This window comes from Hippichthys cyanospilos, chromosome 19, assembly GCF_059441005.1.
Source record: "Hippichthys cyanospilos isolate Australia breed blue-spotted pipefish chromosome 19, RoL_Hcya_1.0, whole genome shotgun sequence".
Taxonomy (NCBI): Eukaryota; Metazoa; Chordata; class Actinopteri; order Syngnathiformes; family Syngnathidae; genus Hippichthys; species Hippichthys cyanospilos.
This window is the reverse complement of record NC_142387.1, coordinates 11,467,493-11,483,864: the sequence shown is the minus strand read 5'-3', so window position 1 is coordinate 11,483,864 and position 16,372 is coordinate 11,467,493. Positions and strand designations below refer to the sequence as shown.

Sequence of the window (16,372 nt, the reverse complement as noted above, 5' to 3'; positions counted from 1 at the left end):
AGTTTGGAAACGCTAATTGCGTATTTTCTTTTGTTTTCCCACACAATATGTACGTTCCTCATATCTCAAAGTGTCAGGCTTGAATCTTACGTGCTTATTAAGGGCTATTAAGCTCCATTAAAATTGCGAATTTTCCCAGCATCCAAAGGAACACACTTTAAGTAAATATACGCTGGTAGGATTTGAAAGTGGCAAATATTTAAGCCCCGGCATAGGTATCCATTAAAGCTCTTATTTGAAATGGGAGTCACAGATAGGAGAGAGAGAACCATTGCACGGCATGTGCGTGAAGAGAAGGCTCAGACCTATTACATATCTGAGCAGAGGGTATTGATCAACCGTCTGGTTAGTGCTGATAGAAAAATCCCTTTCCAGAAAGACAGCAAAAATGAGAGGGAGAAGAAACTGCCTGATTTCGCTATATATATATATATATATATATATATATATATATATATAGATAGATAGATAGATAGATAGATAGATAGATAGATAGATCTAACAGCCTGTTAATGCTCGATCTTGATCTTGATAGACAGATAGACAGATAGACATATAGACAGCTAGACAGCTAGACAGACAGACAGACAGATAGACAGATAGACAGATAGATAGATAGATAGATCTATTAGCCTGTTAATGCTCGATCTTGATATATAGATAGATAATTAGATAGATAGATAGATAGATAGATAGATAGATAGATAGATAGATAGATAGATAGATAGATAGATAGATAGATAGATAGATAGATAGATAGATAGATAGATAGATAGATAGATAGATAGATAGATAGATAGATAGATAGATCTGACAGCCTGTTAATGCACGATCTTGATCTTGACAGACAGCTAGACATACAGACAGACAGACAGACAGACAGACAGACAGACAGACAGACAGACAGACAGACAGACAGATAGATAGATAGATAGATAGATAGATAGATAGATAGATAGATAGATAGATAGATAGATAGATAGATAGATAGATAGATAGATAGATAGATAGATAGATCCCCATCAAACTGAATGAACGATCCGAATAAAGTGATGGATATGAACGGTTCCAATTTCAAAGCAAACCAGCCTTTGCGAATGGTCAAAAACTGATGTATTAAATCTAAAATAGGCCGTGTAAGACGACAGGAACTCCGGAGCGAGACAAACAAAGGGCAGCTAAAGACATTATATTGTAGCTCAACTACGTACGCCTCATAACCGGGATTCAAAGAGAAATACGTCAAAGAATAACAATAGCCACCAATCCATTAAAGCCCACAATTGACCGGCAGCATCACATACATAAACACAATCCATCAAAAGAAACATGCAGAGTACACTCTCCGTCATTTTACTTCTTTATTAAATTGATTCCCTGGCCTGTGCGAGCCTTTTGACAGTATTTCTTATTGAGATAAAATCCTTCGACATAGTCTGCTTTATACTTGGGAAAAACCCCCGTCAAACCTACAGTACGTTTTGAATCATCGACTCGTTCGCTGCCAGGCTTGTAAAAATGGCTCTTTGGCATCTATCAATGGCCGCCGTATGGAAGTTTGGATCCTCGGAGCAATCTCTCCAGGCTTCCAAATACCGCACTCTTAATTCAACAGAGCAATCCATTACCGCATTTAAACATTAAAAGGCATTCACGAGAATTACACTCCAACCCCGAGCGCTACTTCACGCTATGCGGCGTCCAACCTTGTGCGTTGCAGTTTATCCATAAAACATTTCGGCTACTTAACGCAGCCATAAAATGATCTTTATTAGCCCGGCGGTTATGAATTGTGAGCGCGCTGAAAAATGTTGTGATGCGCCATAAAACGTGGGAAGTGCCTTGCAATATCGCAAGCCTCATATTAACGCGTCGAATGTCTTTTTTTTTTTTTTTTGCGCGACAGTTTACATACGGAGAGGATAACAAGTGAATTATGAGGATGTTGAAGTCGACGCGCGCGGGTGTGCGCGTTCGCTTGTGTTTGTCAGCGGCTTTGCGAGTCTGTTTCACTCGGGCGATCCCTAATGAGAACCAAATGAAGCGCTTGGGATGTCGCATGATGGAGTGAGTAACTTGAACGCAGAAACAAAACAATTACAGGAGACGCACGCGCCAGGAAGACTTTTAATTTCAATCTTGACTGACCTTTGCTTTCACCTTGAGCGTGCGTTTGCTTTTTTGCCTTGTTAACAAGGCACAATCTCATTATTAGAATTTATTAAGTGCTACATTCTCTTAGTCCTTCAAAACCTTCACTGTTTTATTAGTAGGATTATAAATTCTGTTTGCAAATGGGCGCTAATGTTCTGTAATTTGGAATTCCAGCAAAATTGTATATAGTTATCAAGCGAGTACATAGTTTTACCAATTAATCGTGAAATTTCTCACGATTAATCGTGATTAATCACATTTTCCAAAGACTACAATTTTTAACTCATTAATGCAAGGCATGAATTTAAGTTTTTTTTAAGAGTCCTTAAATATTGAATTAATATTTAAGTATCTGGGATTTAAAGTCTGGACTCCTAAAAAATGTGAAAATACGTCTTTGGCATTGAATGAGTTAGGCAAAGCCTGAGTAATTTATTTTTTTTTTTTTTAAATGAGCCGTCAAGAAACATCAGAAAATAACTACATAAACAAAGATTTTTGTCTGTCTTTGTGCCGGTGACTCGCCACAACGTTTGGTTGCAAAGTTCAGCTGTTACAGGAAGTAAAACAGACCTTTTTTTTTTTTGATGGTTCATAAAATTTTCATTAATCTCAAATGTCATTCCACTGTATATGTGTATATATATATATGTGTGTGTGTGTGTGTGTGTATCTATATATGTGTATCTCTCTCTCTCTCTCTATATATATATATATATATATATGTGTGTGTGTGTGTGTGTGTGTGTATCTATATATGTGTATCTCTCTCTCCCTCTCTCTCTATATATATATATATATATATATATATATATATATATATATATATATATATATATATATATATATATATATATATATATATATATATATATATATATATATATATGTGTGTGTGTATCTATATATGTGTATCTCTCTCTCTCTCTCTCTATATATATATATATATATATATATATATATATATTTGTGTGTGTGTATCTATATATGTGTATCTCTCTCTCGCTCTCTCTCTCTCTCTCTCTCTCTCTCTCTCTCTCTCTCTCTCTCTCTCTCTCTCTCTCTCTCTCTCTATATATATATATATATATATATATATATATATATATGTGTGTGTGTATCTATATATGTGTATCTCTCTCTCTCTCTCTCTCTCTCTCTCTCTCTATATATATATATATATATATATATATATATATATATATATATATATATATTTGTGTGTGTGTATCTATATATGTGTATCTCTCTCTCGCTCTCTCTCTCTCTCTCTCTCTCTCTCTCTATTATATATATATATATGTGTGTGTGTGTGTGTGTGTGTGTCTCTCTCTCTCTCTCTCTCTCTCTCTCCCTCCCTCCCTCCCTCCCAATCGCATGCAACCTATTGTTAACGTCAGTTATCGATGGCAGGCGGCTTGGTTCTAAATAAGCAAACAATGAGTAAGACGTTAGCCAAGTTTGAATCAATCATCCTATCGAACGGAAAATAAGGCAAAGAGGCCCAACAATATTTGGGCATAATTACCCCTTCAGTATGTCATGATTGCCCTCTAGCTGACCATCCCCAGCACTCTCATCTTCCTGATCTGTTTAATCTCTCCCACCACTGGAGCCTTTACAGCCAGCTATAAACAATAAGCAGAGAGACTTGTCTTTGTGCCTCGCACTGCAGTTGCAGACATCTCCAGGGGTCATCTAATTAATGCAGAGGATTATTGCCGGGTCCCCGGGCCGGGGCTCAGCATAGCCTTAGCCGAAATGAGTCATTACGGGAGGTGAACGGGGGTGAGCAATCAGTTATGGCTCGACTTTTCGAATGTCAAAGCTGCCATGTAATCACTTTGCGGCCCTGGGAACGCACTTTTGTTTTGCCGTAACTAGTCTCGCGGAAACCACGTTGCGTCATCGAGGGACCCCAAGTCCACCGGTGCCGGTGATACCCCATGTATTTCATCAAAATAACCGACGGAATCATCGGGCTGCCACCTCTCCACAATTTGGAGGTTCCAATTTACCTAACGTACATTTACCTAATTACTCCGCCACGGGCTGCGTTCTTGTTTTATTTGGACGCGCGAGTCTTGGCGAGAGCTTTTAGCTTGGGGTGACAGTAGCTCATTCTTTAAGGGCTTGGCTAGGGGAGCGTCACAGCTTTTAGGCCCACTACGAGGTCATTAACTTGTAGACTAAATATATGGGGATACCTACGGGCTGTTGGAGGGATGCCAGTTTGCTTCCCGAGCGCTCGTAATGTGCCCTTCAGCAAAGCATTGATTCCCCAGACCTCCCAAAAAATAGCTAAGAGACTCCTGATGAGAAACGGAGGAGCGCTAGCATGTTTCGAAAACAAATGTCGTTAGCGGCTCACAAATGTCGGTCGTACCGTTCGTTATTCAGCACCGAACATTTGGAATCAAATTACGTAAGTCAAAACTGGTATTTGACAATATTTTTATCAGCTCTGTCAAACGTTGGATCGTCTATTAATTGACAAACGTTGGATTCAGAAGCTTGCATATTACCGTATTTTCCGGACTACAAGCCGCAAGCAACATTTAGCTGTCCTAAAGGTCAACAAAGTAAACTTCCTAAAGGTAAATACCAGAGTCACAAAGGTTGTAAACCACCCCATGTGCTTGAGCCAAAAGCACCGGTCAGAAAGATTTTGACTCAGCTTGTGTTGTATATAGTCTCTCTTGTTGATAACTCTGATGTTCATTACTGTGGCTTTGCTGTTTCAATTTTTTTTGTGCATTTTTTTTTGCCTGTCTTGTGCAATGTTTGGAATGTTGAGAATGAAACTTGAGAAAATGTTAATACCTATCCTTTTGGGTTTTTTTTTTCTTAAAAATGTATTCTTTTTCACGATGGCTGAACAAGTTTGATATTTTTGGGGTCTTCTGAGAAATGATGTTTTCAAGGATTCCACATGACACTAGCAATATAGTAAAAAGCATAATCAACAAAATACAAAAACAGTAGCATAACAAATGCAAAACATAAATAAAATTACTGTATTTTTCGCACTATAAGGCGCACCAGATTATAAGGCGCACCCTCAATTAATGACATATTTTATATTTTTTTCAATCACAATATATAGTAATACTCAAAGTAAACACAAAAATATCTTAAACAATAACTCTAAACTCTCAATAGAATAATAACTCTATGTCAATATGAGCAACCTTGTTAAACTGGAAACAGGTAAAGCTTACTTTATCAGTTCATTCCCCATCTACGAATCCCAATCTCAATATTGATACTTATATAAGGCGCACCATCAGCTTTTTAAATAAATTAAGGCTTTTAGGTGCGCCTTATAGTGCGGGAAATACGATACTTTAGTGGAAAAAAAAACCTCAACTTTTTTACTGATACAATGATTTTAGTTATTACGGGTTTTTTTGGGAGACATAATTCCTGGAATAAACAAGGGGACAAAACAAGTGTCCAGTAATGGAACTTGGAAGGGTGGATTTTGCAATAAGAAATGAAATGGGTGAGGTGACAGAAAAAGAAACATATTTACTGTACAGTATATCATCCTGAGACCCCGCCTTTTCATTTGTGTCCACTGTAATGGACATTTGTTTTAAGCCCAAAATGTCTATTTTCCATTGAAGGTAACATTCTAAGTACTAGTGTGCTCAGTAGAGGACACCCTGCCCTTTCCAGTAATGCAGCAAGAAAGCCAGCTAGAGGCGATAGCCTGGCAGTATTGTGCGGACTTTGGTGGTGTTGTGAGGAATCGCCTAGCCTAGTTGCGAAAAGCTCTGGCTTGTGTTGAGTACCTGCTGGAATATTGGGTTGATGCAGCAAATGTGATCCGGGACGCCGGTCAGAGGGTGCTGAGCGAATCCTCTGGACATATAAAGGCGGGATAAGACGCCTAGGTGGTGGAGTGAGGATTTCCAGTATAGCGTACAAGGGGAAAAAGAGGCTGGCATAGACTTGTGAGAGAGCTGAAGATAGCTTTACAATAAAAAGACCCAGGAGGTTAAGAGGGAGGTGGCAAAGGCCATACGGAAAGTGAGTGATGAGTTCCGCAAGAGATTGGACACAAAGGAAAGGGAACAGGACGTGTCCGGATTGGCTATGCAGAGAGATCACGCTGTGAAGGATTCACAGCAGGTTAGGGCGATTAAAGACATGGATAAAAAGTAGCCATAGGTGAGAATGCTATCCCGCATAGACATCAATTAGGAAGAACGCCTAGGAAGAGCACCGCAGATGCCACGGTTGCCCTGAGAATGCTAATGGGGAAAAACAGGGAAGGACAGAAGGAGCTGCAATGTGTCTCTGCTGATTTAGAAATAGTTTATGATAGGGTGCCAAGGAAGGAGCTGCGTAAAGAAATGTGGAATGGCAGCGAAGTACGTCAGACGACGCTCAGAAATGCTTGGGAACTGTGAAATTGGTGAAGTGTGCAGACTTTGAGATGAGGGTGGGAGTTCATCAAGGATCTGCTTTGAGCCCCTTTTTGTTGGTGGACGGATTGGCAGAAGAGGTCGGACAAGAGTCTCTGGGGACTACGAGCGATTGCGGATGAGATTTTAATCTGCCATAAAAGAGCAAATGGGAGACAAGCTAGAAAGGTGGAGGTATTCGCTGGAGAGACGGGAGATGAAGGTCAGACTAAACTACGGAGAGAACTGCTGGAAAACAAGTATTACGAAGCACACTGATTTATACGGCACGGTTTCAATGGATAACTCCAATTTTGGGAAAATTTCACCGCAAAAACAAATAAAATCAGCAAATGAGTACAATTTTATCAAATGCGATAAACTCATATTGCTTTTTTGCACAAAATGGTGGCCGAAAGTATGGGTGTGTCCTATAAAAGGTAACTTAAAAAGTTTGATTTGTTTTTCGACACTATTCGAGGAAGATTGATTCATCAGTCAAATAAGCCAATTTTTGACACACGGATGTGCATTTTTTATATCGGCCATATTCTTACTTACAATAATTATCGTCACGGGTCGAGCTATAGGGCGGACATTTTGGACATTTTTGGTTCTTAGCAGCCAGTGCCTGCTGCAGCTAACAGCAGCTCGTGTTAGCTGAGGTTGTTACGGCAATAAAAGAAGTGAGCAGACCGAACCAACGACTGAGTCCATCCATGTTCATACACAGGAATTAAATGTAGCAGGGTATGAAACTGTGTGCACTGGCTTGAGAACACGGAAATGTATTACATTTTACTCGTTTATTATTTGTGTTTTTTTGGCACATACAAACAATCATAAACTTGCTGGAAGATGAATGGTGCAAAACTTTGAGTATTTTTGCTTTGAGCGTACTGGCAAGACGTGGGACATCTGAAACACACTTACCTCAACCCGTAACAAGTATATAAACGACGGATATGAACACAAGAAAATATGAAGAATTTACGAAGATGAGATTCATTCTTTTTTGCTATAGTTTAACCGTTGGTACGTTCGATGAAAGGTAACATCGAAAATACGAGAATTTGAGCCTAAATTAAGGGCGCGTCCTATACATAGCTGCATCCTATATTTAGGGAATTACGGTACTTGTGATTTTGAACTGTAAATTTTACCCTATCGCTCAAGTTAACTTTAGCCATTCAATTACACCGATTAGGGTAAAGATCGGTCAGATTCTGCACCAGACACTTTTTCACATGATACATATTAGCTGTTCAGCACAGATTAGTAAAACAGGAGGTCCCTTGACTGAGACTATTAAATCCGCAATCCCCCATCCACTCTCCACTGGAAATCTCCACTAATCTTCTCATCTATCACTGTAGCCGTATTGGATTGGGCATTATTGCAAATAGCGACACAATCGCTAAGCTAAGAGCAGCGAAATGAGGCAACTCTATCCGTTGATCTTTTCGGCGTTGACGAAGCGCGGCTTGGATGCGCTTCAAAATCAATGAAGCACGTTTCGGATGGCGGCGGCTTTTCAGATTGCTATCTCGTGAGGGGCGGGTCAATTTATTGATTGGAATTCTGTACGTTTCATGAGATGAATGTCGATTTGATCGGAAAATTTAAAAAAAAAGGCTTTCTATTGTGTGTATCAATGAAAATAGTGAATAAAAAGTTAGAACGTGGGGGAAAAGGCATATCGCATGCCGGGGAACGGCAACTTTATTTCAAATAGGGTTATTTCTGTCACACTCGGAGTTGGCGCATCAATGATGAGAGCATCTGCCAACACTGTGGATAATTCCTGTTCCGCCTACACGACGCTGGCTGACCATTTGATAACATTGACGATTCAATCCTCGTGATAGATGCAATCGTATAAGTCTCAAAAAACAATAATAATTGGCTTGCAGCTTATCACTCATCTAACACGTTATGTTGCTCAGTGTATATACAGTAATTAGCATACGTAATGTATGTGGGACTTGAAATTCAATCAGGCATGCAGTGGCTAATTAATGTTAACGACCAAGAATGTTTTCCCTCAAGTCTATCCTGCAATCAGTTGTGTTTTCACTATAACGGCATGCGGGTGTGATTTGAAACGAAAACACTCGAATCAAAACAAAACCAAAAGTAAAATTATGTCAAGGTGTTAAATGGGGATATAAGTACCCCTGGAGGTACAGGAAGGTGCAGGGCGCGTTAGATTTTAATGGGGTTTCTGTGGGTATCAGAAGATCTGATTTAATGTCGTGACAGGAATAGCACATGTTGATTTTCTAATTAAGAGCAAATTAATTGGAGCATGAAGCAACTTATTGCTACATTTTGTTAGAACGGTTCCTCTGCAAATCAATGTAGGCCTTTTTTTTTATTTTTTAAACTTTGATACAGATTAGGGCTGCGTGATTATGGTCAAATAATAAGCGTGACTATTTTGGTCAGTATTGATATCACAATTATTAATCACGATTAATCATCATGTTTGGTCAAACGTTTATTTATTGCCCTTTTTTAAAAACAGGCAATATATAAAAAATGCTTCAAGGCTTGATACTAACAAATAAAAACAATAAACTAAAATATGTAAATAAAGTAAATAATGATGGCAAATACTTGGTACACGGGGCAACAGAGCTACTTGCTGAATGCAAACCAATGAAAAAAATGAATCCTGCTTAGAACGAAGGACATTATTTATTTTGAGCAAATTTTAACTAATTAGCAGCGAAAATGTCATTATCGGTCATTTCTAACCGAATTTCTTCAAATGTTTTGCCAATCGGATTTTTGAAAATGGGTCTTAAATGACTGTATATATTGTAATCAGGTGAGAAACTCAACACCATTTCACACTGGTTATAAATATATTAGGGTGAGTAAAGCATAGGCATTTGTCATTCAAACATGTGGGAAACATTGCCCCCCGATGGTAGGATGACAAAATGCTTGATTTGACATGTGCGGTAGCTGGCTTTTCAAATGATAATATCGCCGAGGATCAGCTTAGTTCATCATGGCAGCCAAAATCGTGATTCAAATTCGATTAATTAACCCTACGGAGACATTATGAACTGAATATGAATTGAAAAACATTACAAACCTAAAAAAACAGTGTCTTCCTAAAACAATTTTGAACAACTTGTTTTGTGCGCAGTATTTCCCATAGCTTCCTTGAAGCTGGTTCATTTTCCCCATGCACTCAGCCATGTGATGGACTTGCAATCTGTCTCTCGCCCGGTCAGTTGGGGATATCCCCAGCTCCCCAATTTTGCCATGACCAATGAATGACTATATATTTTTATTGAACAGACAAAAACTGAAAAGAGAACTTTTCTTGTACGCCTCATATCCCCATATATATATATATATATATATATATATATATATATATATATATATATATAATATATATATATATATATATATGGCACTTTATTTCTTATCGTCTCACAGTTTTCATATTTTTTTCCGGAGAGAGCAGTGTCTGACATGTTCTGTTTGAACTTGACCCGGTCGGTGTTTGGGGTTTTATTGCGCTATGTAGGCCACTCAAGTTCATCCGCACAAAACTCACCCAACCGTGCATTTATGGACCTTGCTTTGTGCGCGGGCACAGTCATGCGGAAACTGAAAAAAGCTCTACCATAACAGATATCTTCAAAAAAAAACAAACAAAAAAAAAACATTATATATATATATATATATATATATATATATATATATTATACAATTTTGGTTTATTTTTAGTAGCTATTTTTCTCAATTACATCACTTTATTTTTAAACTAAATATATAGTACGGCATCTGTTACAATAACAAACATTTAGCACGCACAATAATATTAGAAAAATAAATATAAATGCACAGTATTTTGAAAAATGAACGATTTTAAACTCCCATCGAGTGATAGTAGTTTATTTCAAATTAATCATTCAACTATAATGTGCATTAATAGTAAAATGTCAATTCTGTCATTTCATGTTCATTTCGAGTTTACAATCATTTAATTTATTCCTTTTGAATAAAAATAACACACACTGTCCCTTCAAATAAATGTGACTTTCAAAATTGCGATATATTGCCATTACAGTTATCTGCCCACATACATATATATATATATATATATATATATATATATATATATATATATATATTAGGTATTTTCTCTTTTTTTATGTATATTTTTTTAGGTATTTTCACAAATTTATATATGCATATTTTTTTAGGTATTTTCACAATATATATATATATATATATATATATATATATATATATATATATATATATATACACACACACACACACACACACTTTGTACAGTAGCAACTATTAGTTACAAACTCGTTTTTTATAGACTGCTTTTTTCAGAGTCAATGATTATTTTGTTTTGCTTATTTCATGGTCGACTCCCCACCAAAAAAAAAAAATTACGGCGATGAAACATATTCTGCCCGGTTGTGTCAAACTGATTTTCAATAAGTCTTTCATAAAGCTGCGGCACACTTACTCGATAACAGAAAGCTTCGCTTCTATTCACGTTACTGCGCAATTATTTTTCGCTAAATAAGCACACGCGAACATAGAAATACTTGATCCGTCCATTACATTTAGCGGCGTCTGTCCTCTACTAATTCCAAAACTCTTTGCGAATCCTGTGGACAAAGCAGTAAAGAGCCCATTGTAAATAAGTGGCAGACAGACATAGTGGAAGACAGCAAGATTTCAAGGACAATGCTGAACAATTAACTTGTGGTCTTAGCTATCTAGCCCATTAGGCTTGCGGGTTTGGGAAGATCTATCGATTTTGGACGTCAGCCACTCTCATTTTATGGAAATTGCCTTAAATGGCAGGGAAACAAAAACAAATTGAATTTTCTCTACTGTTACTTGTATTGTGAAATTAGATATCTGGCCACGTGTGACTGAGCAAGGCAAGTCTTAAGGTGCGCGGATGAAGAAATCACGTGCCGGCGTCTGACATTCCGAAAAGATTGGGACCTGTATTATTTCTGAGAAGAATGCATTATCGCTAATATAAGGAAAAGCCATGTTGTGGAGCGTCTTCAGATCAGGCCTATTGATTTATGTCCGCAGTAGCAGACATTAGTTTTTGCGCTATATCTTTTGACTTGTTCAACTGAATCCTATTGTCCTCTGTAGAGGGCATTCTGGCCTTTTGTAATATGTTAATCATATATTACCGTATTTTCCGCACTATAAGGCACACCCTCAATTAATGACATCTTTTCAAACTTTTTCCATATATAAGGCGCACCGGATTATAAGGCGCAGCCTCAATTAATGACATATTTTCAAACTTTTTCAATCACAATATAGTAATATTCAAAGTAATATCAATAACTCTAAACTGTCAATAGCATAATAACTCATTGTCAATATGAGCAACTTTGTTCGACTGTAAACACGCAAAAGAAACAGGTAAAGCTTCCTTTATCAGTTCATTCCCCATCTACGAATCACAAGCTCAATATTCATCCATATATAAGGCGCACCTGATTATAAGGCGCACCATCATCTTTTTAAAAAAATGCAAAGAAGCCAGACTGATAGAGAGAAACATGACGCAAAGAGTAAATACCGTATTTCCCGCACTATAAGGCGCACCGGATTATAAGGCGCACCCTCAATTAATTAATTGACAATTAACCTTGATTTTTACACGTGTGGTCAAATGTCTCTTTTCAAACAATGACTCTTAGCCAGAAAATGCAAGATAGAAGTTTTAAAATCCCCCTCAAAATTCCAAACACGGCAACAGACGACGACAGTCCACATTCCGACTGGACTGTAAATGATGGAACGACGGAAAAATTGTAAAAGGTCCACCTCTGACAAAATGTCCACTACGGTGGACACAAATGACCGGGACAGCCTTCTCTTCAACAATCCAGCAATCAGGCCGAAAACATCAAGCAGCCAGGCAGAAGGCAATTCTTGGTAAAAGGCACATTGCACCCTCACGTTCCAAGGACTCTCGGACCGTGACGGACTAAATTATCTGCTCTGATGAGAATGCTCCACATCATGTTTGGAGACAACAAAGCACCACTCATCACTTGGCTAAGGCCATCACTGGATAGTAGTGTGATGGAGGCCGCATCGTGCTGTGCTCATGTTTTTCAGAGGCCGGAGAACGATGAAGGTAGCAGTAAACAGAGATATCCTGGTTGGAGAGTTGGAAACTATTTCGAGATCTTCTTCTTATCTTCTTCATTATTCATTTAATTCATCACTGCCGGCCCAGGAAAAAAAAAAAAATGGATCTTTGACGTGTATAGCCGACGCTGGTGAGATGAGATTTAGGGGTAGGTCATTTTTTAGTGACGCAAAAAAGACCCTGTAAGCACCCAGCCAAGATACCAAAGAACTTCAGGACACCTTTCTGAATGTCCTTCAGTTGCCCAGCCAGAAAGCCCAGACTTGAATCTGATTAAAAACCTGAATTAATTCCGTTTCAGAATGAGGATGAAACAAAACGATCTTGTGATGTGAAATACTACCAAATAAAACTTCATTATGAAAGGTTCTGAGTAAATGATTGATGGAAGTTTATTTATTTATTAGTGGTTCATTATTCCTGCCCTTATTCTCTATTATGGTTTTTGTTTTATTGCCTACCTTATTATTTGCTCTATTATGGAATGTAGTCTGCTTGGGCAATTTAATTGTGTGGTGTTTCTACGCATATGACAATAAACCTCGAATCTTGATTGATTCAAAATTGAAAATGAAAGTGCTTCGAATATATATTTGGTATTGAATGAGTTTTAATCGGCAAATCAAGGCAAAATTTTTCTTTACAAATTTAGATGAGTAAACAATCGGAATAAGAAAATGTCCTTGAGTTCCGCTTTTAAAACTCTTTGTGCAAAATTTTGAAATGTTTTGGGTCATTTTCTGCCACGGTGCATTCATTGTAGTGTGACAACTAAGTGTCCTGCCATGTTGAATTTTGAAATGTTCTCATAACTTGGGTGAAATTTCAGCTCCCTAGTCCTTTCTTTCAATGCTTTCCCGTTGATATGAAATGCACACGGGTTAAAACACTCATTTACATATTTGGTATATTTGTTATATTTGATCTTGGCCTAAAATGTGTTGTTTTATTGTTACATTTACATATACATATATAGCATGTCCGATCTGGGTGAAATTTCAGCTCCCTAGTCCCTTCTTTCAATGCTTTCCCTTTAATATGAAATGCACACGGGTTAAAACACTCATTTACATATTTGGTATATTTGATCTTCGCCTAAAATGTGTTGCTATTTAAAATGAATTTTTGATGTCTATAACCATCAATGGTAGTTAGTGACCCAGTAAAAATGCATCGCCGACGTCTATATCCGTCAACGGCAGTGAATGTGTTAATATTTGCGTTTGTGTCTGTTTAAAAGCTATTTAAAATGAATTGTTGATGTCTATAACCATCAATGGGAGTTAGTGACCCAGTAAAAATGCATCGCTGACGTCTATATCCGTCAACGGTAGTGAATGAGTTAATATTTGCGTTTGTGTCTGTTTAAAAGCTATGTAAAATGAATTGTTGATGTCTATAACCATTAATGGGAGTTAGTGACCCAGTAAAAATGCATCGCCAACGTCTATATCCGTCAACAGCAGTGAATGAGTTAATATTTGCGTCTATGTCTGTTTAAAAGCTATTTAAAATGAATTGTTGATGTCTATAACCATCAATGGTAGTTAGTGACCCAGTAAAAATGCATCGCTGACGTCTATATCCGTCACCGGCAGTGAATGTGTTAATATTTGCGTTTGTGTCTGTTTAAAAGCTATTTAAAATGAATTGTTGATGTCTATAACCGTCAATGGTATCTAATGACCCAGTAAAAATGCATCGCTGTCGTCTATATCCGTCACCGGCAGTGAATGTGTTAATATTTGCGTTTGTGTCTGTTTGCGGCTGCAATATTTACAAACCCCTCTTGCCAAAATTGGGAAGGTCAAGCCGGTGACGGCGTATTTGCCTGCAGTCCCTCCTCGGAAAATCCCGCGCGCTCTGACTGGCGCTTTGGGGAGATCTGCCTCTTACTGACCCAATTCTGTCTCTCCGTCTTCCTTTTCTCCTTTTAGCTGTGAGAAAATGCGGAGCGCGGATGAATATGCATCACTCAAGACATTAAAAGACGCACAGCTGCGCACGTGTAATACAATGCAAAAATTATTAGATCAACTTCTTTTGTGTTTTGAGACCGTCAAATCAAGCGGGGTAACAAAGCAGATGTCAAATCTGAGCTGCACGGACTCTTTTTGAGCTAATCAGGTGACATTGTCAGGTTTGTAAAGGTTTGTTTGTTTTGGGTTTCAAGTGTTGGAGTTGAAGAAAAATGACAAAAAAACGTCAAAGTCCAACTACTTTTGGAAATGAAATGAACTATAAGTAAACCGTAAAATGTTGAAATTCAGGCATTTTGGTGCACTTTTGTCAGTTTTGGACTAACCTGTAACCAGTATAAAAACGTATTTAACTAATGTTGAAAGTTGATTGAAGTTGCTTATTTCTTTTCTTGATGTTAACTCTTTCTTGATAAAACATAATTGAGAAGCACTGGCCTAAAGCATTGGTTCTCAATGGGGAAACGTGAAGGTACTGCAGGGGGAAAATGAGGTTCTTACAAGGTTTCTGCATGTATCAGAAAATCTATTTTCATGTTTTTAATGCTGTTTGTAATGCAACTTAAAAAAAATAAAATAAAAACCTCTTGCACAGGTCCAAATGTGCATATGTGTATAAATGTTGGATGTTGGCCATATGAGTATTTTTTTCCTTTCAAACTAAGAGCAAAGTAATTGGAACAAGTACAACTAAGCTCCAGCTCATTTTGTTTATTTTAAATTACAACTAGTCAGCAGTACCCACAAATACAATATATTAAGAATTAGGAATAGGCGATTAGATTTTAAATTTTTGGTGTCAATATTTGGCATATTGACCTTTTTTTTTATAGTATTTTGACCATTTTTAGGTCATTTTCTTCAACATCATTGTATTTTAGCCAAGGTATCGGTAGTGGCTGTACAATGATGAAGTTTGATATGCTATTACTCTCTGGGTGAAATTTCAGCTCCCTAGTGTCTTCTTTCAATGATTTCCTTTTGATGTGAAGTGTCTTTAATGTAAAGATTTCCGATAGAAAATGATAGACCTATTTATTTGTTTAATTTTCCAAGTAACATATGTTAATAAACGCTGATCTGACTCCTTAAACATTATATTGACGCCTTTCTAAAATTATATCTCTTATATATCTTGTGAAGTTTTTATTCGAACGATACATTTTTCCAACGGGGGAGTACTTGGCTGAAAAAATGTACTTCATTACAGTTACATCAACGAAATGAGAACCACTGGCCTACAGCACTTAAAGTCATATTCAATTCTAATAGTTTCCACGTCAAATGCATGCCAACATCAATAATATATTTCAATAGCTTGGAAGTATGTTTCACTGAATTGTGCATGACTCATATATATATATATATATATATATATATATATATATATATATATATATATATATATATATATATATATATATTTGGCAGGCCTGGGAAGAAGAGCATAATGTGCCCAAGTGATGAGAATTTTATGGATTTTAATGTTGAGTTGTTGATACAGTAAATTATATAAAACTGTATTAAAAAAAAATAAAATAAAACTGCACAAACTTTAAAGGAAAAAAACAACTTTGCTTAAATAAGTTACCATAGAACAAAATGTCCCAATAGCAAACAAAAAAATCATACATAGGCTGCTA

The 16,372-nt window shown here is 37.2% G+C and overlaps 1 long non-coding RNA gene across 1 annotated transcript in view; it reads right to left on the bottom strand.

Moving 5' to 3' along the window:
- Positions 1-14,541: 14,541 nt before the first annotated feature.
- LOC148407908 (uncharacterized) overlaps positions 14,542-16,372 on the bottom strand; it is a 70,936-nt gene continuing 69,105 nt past the window's right edge. Inside the window, exon 4 of the long non-coding RNA XR_015863627.1 lies at positions 14,542-14,687. This is a non-coding gene — a long non-coding RNA (uncharacterized LOC148407908). The remainder of the gene's footprint in view (positions 14,688-16,372) is intronic.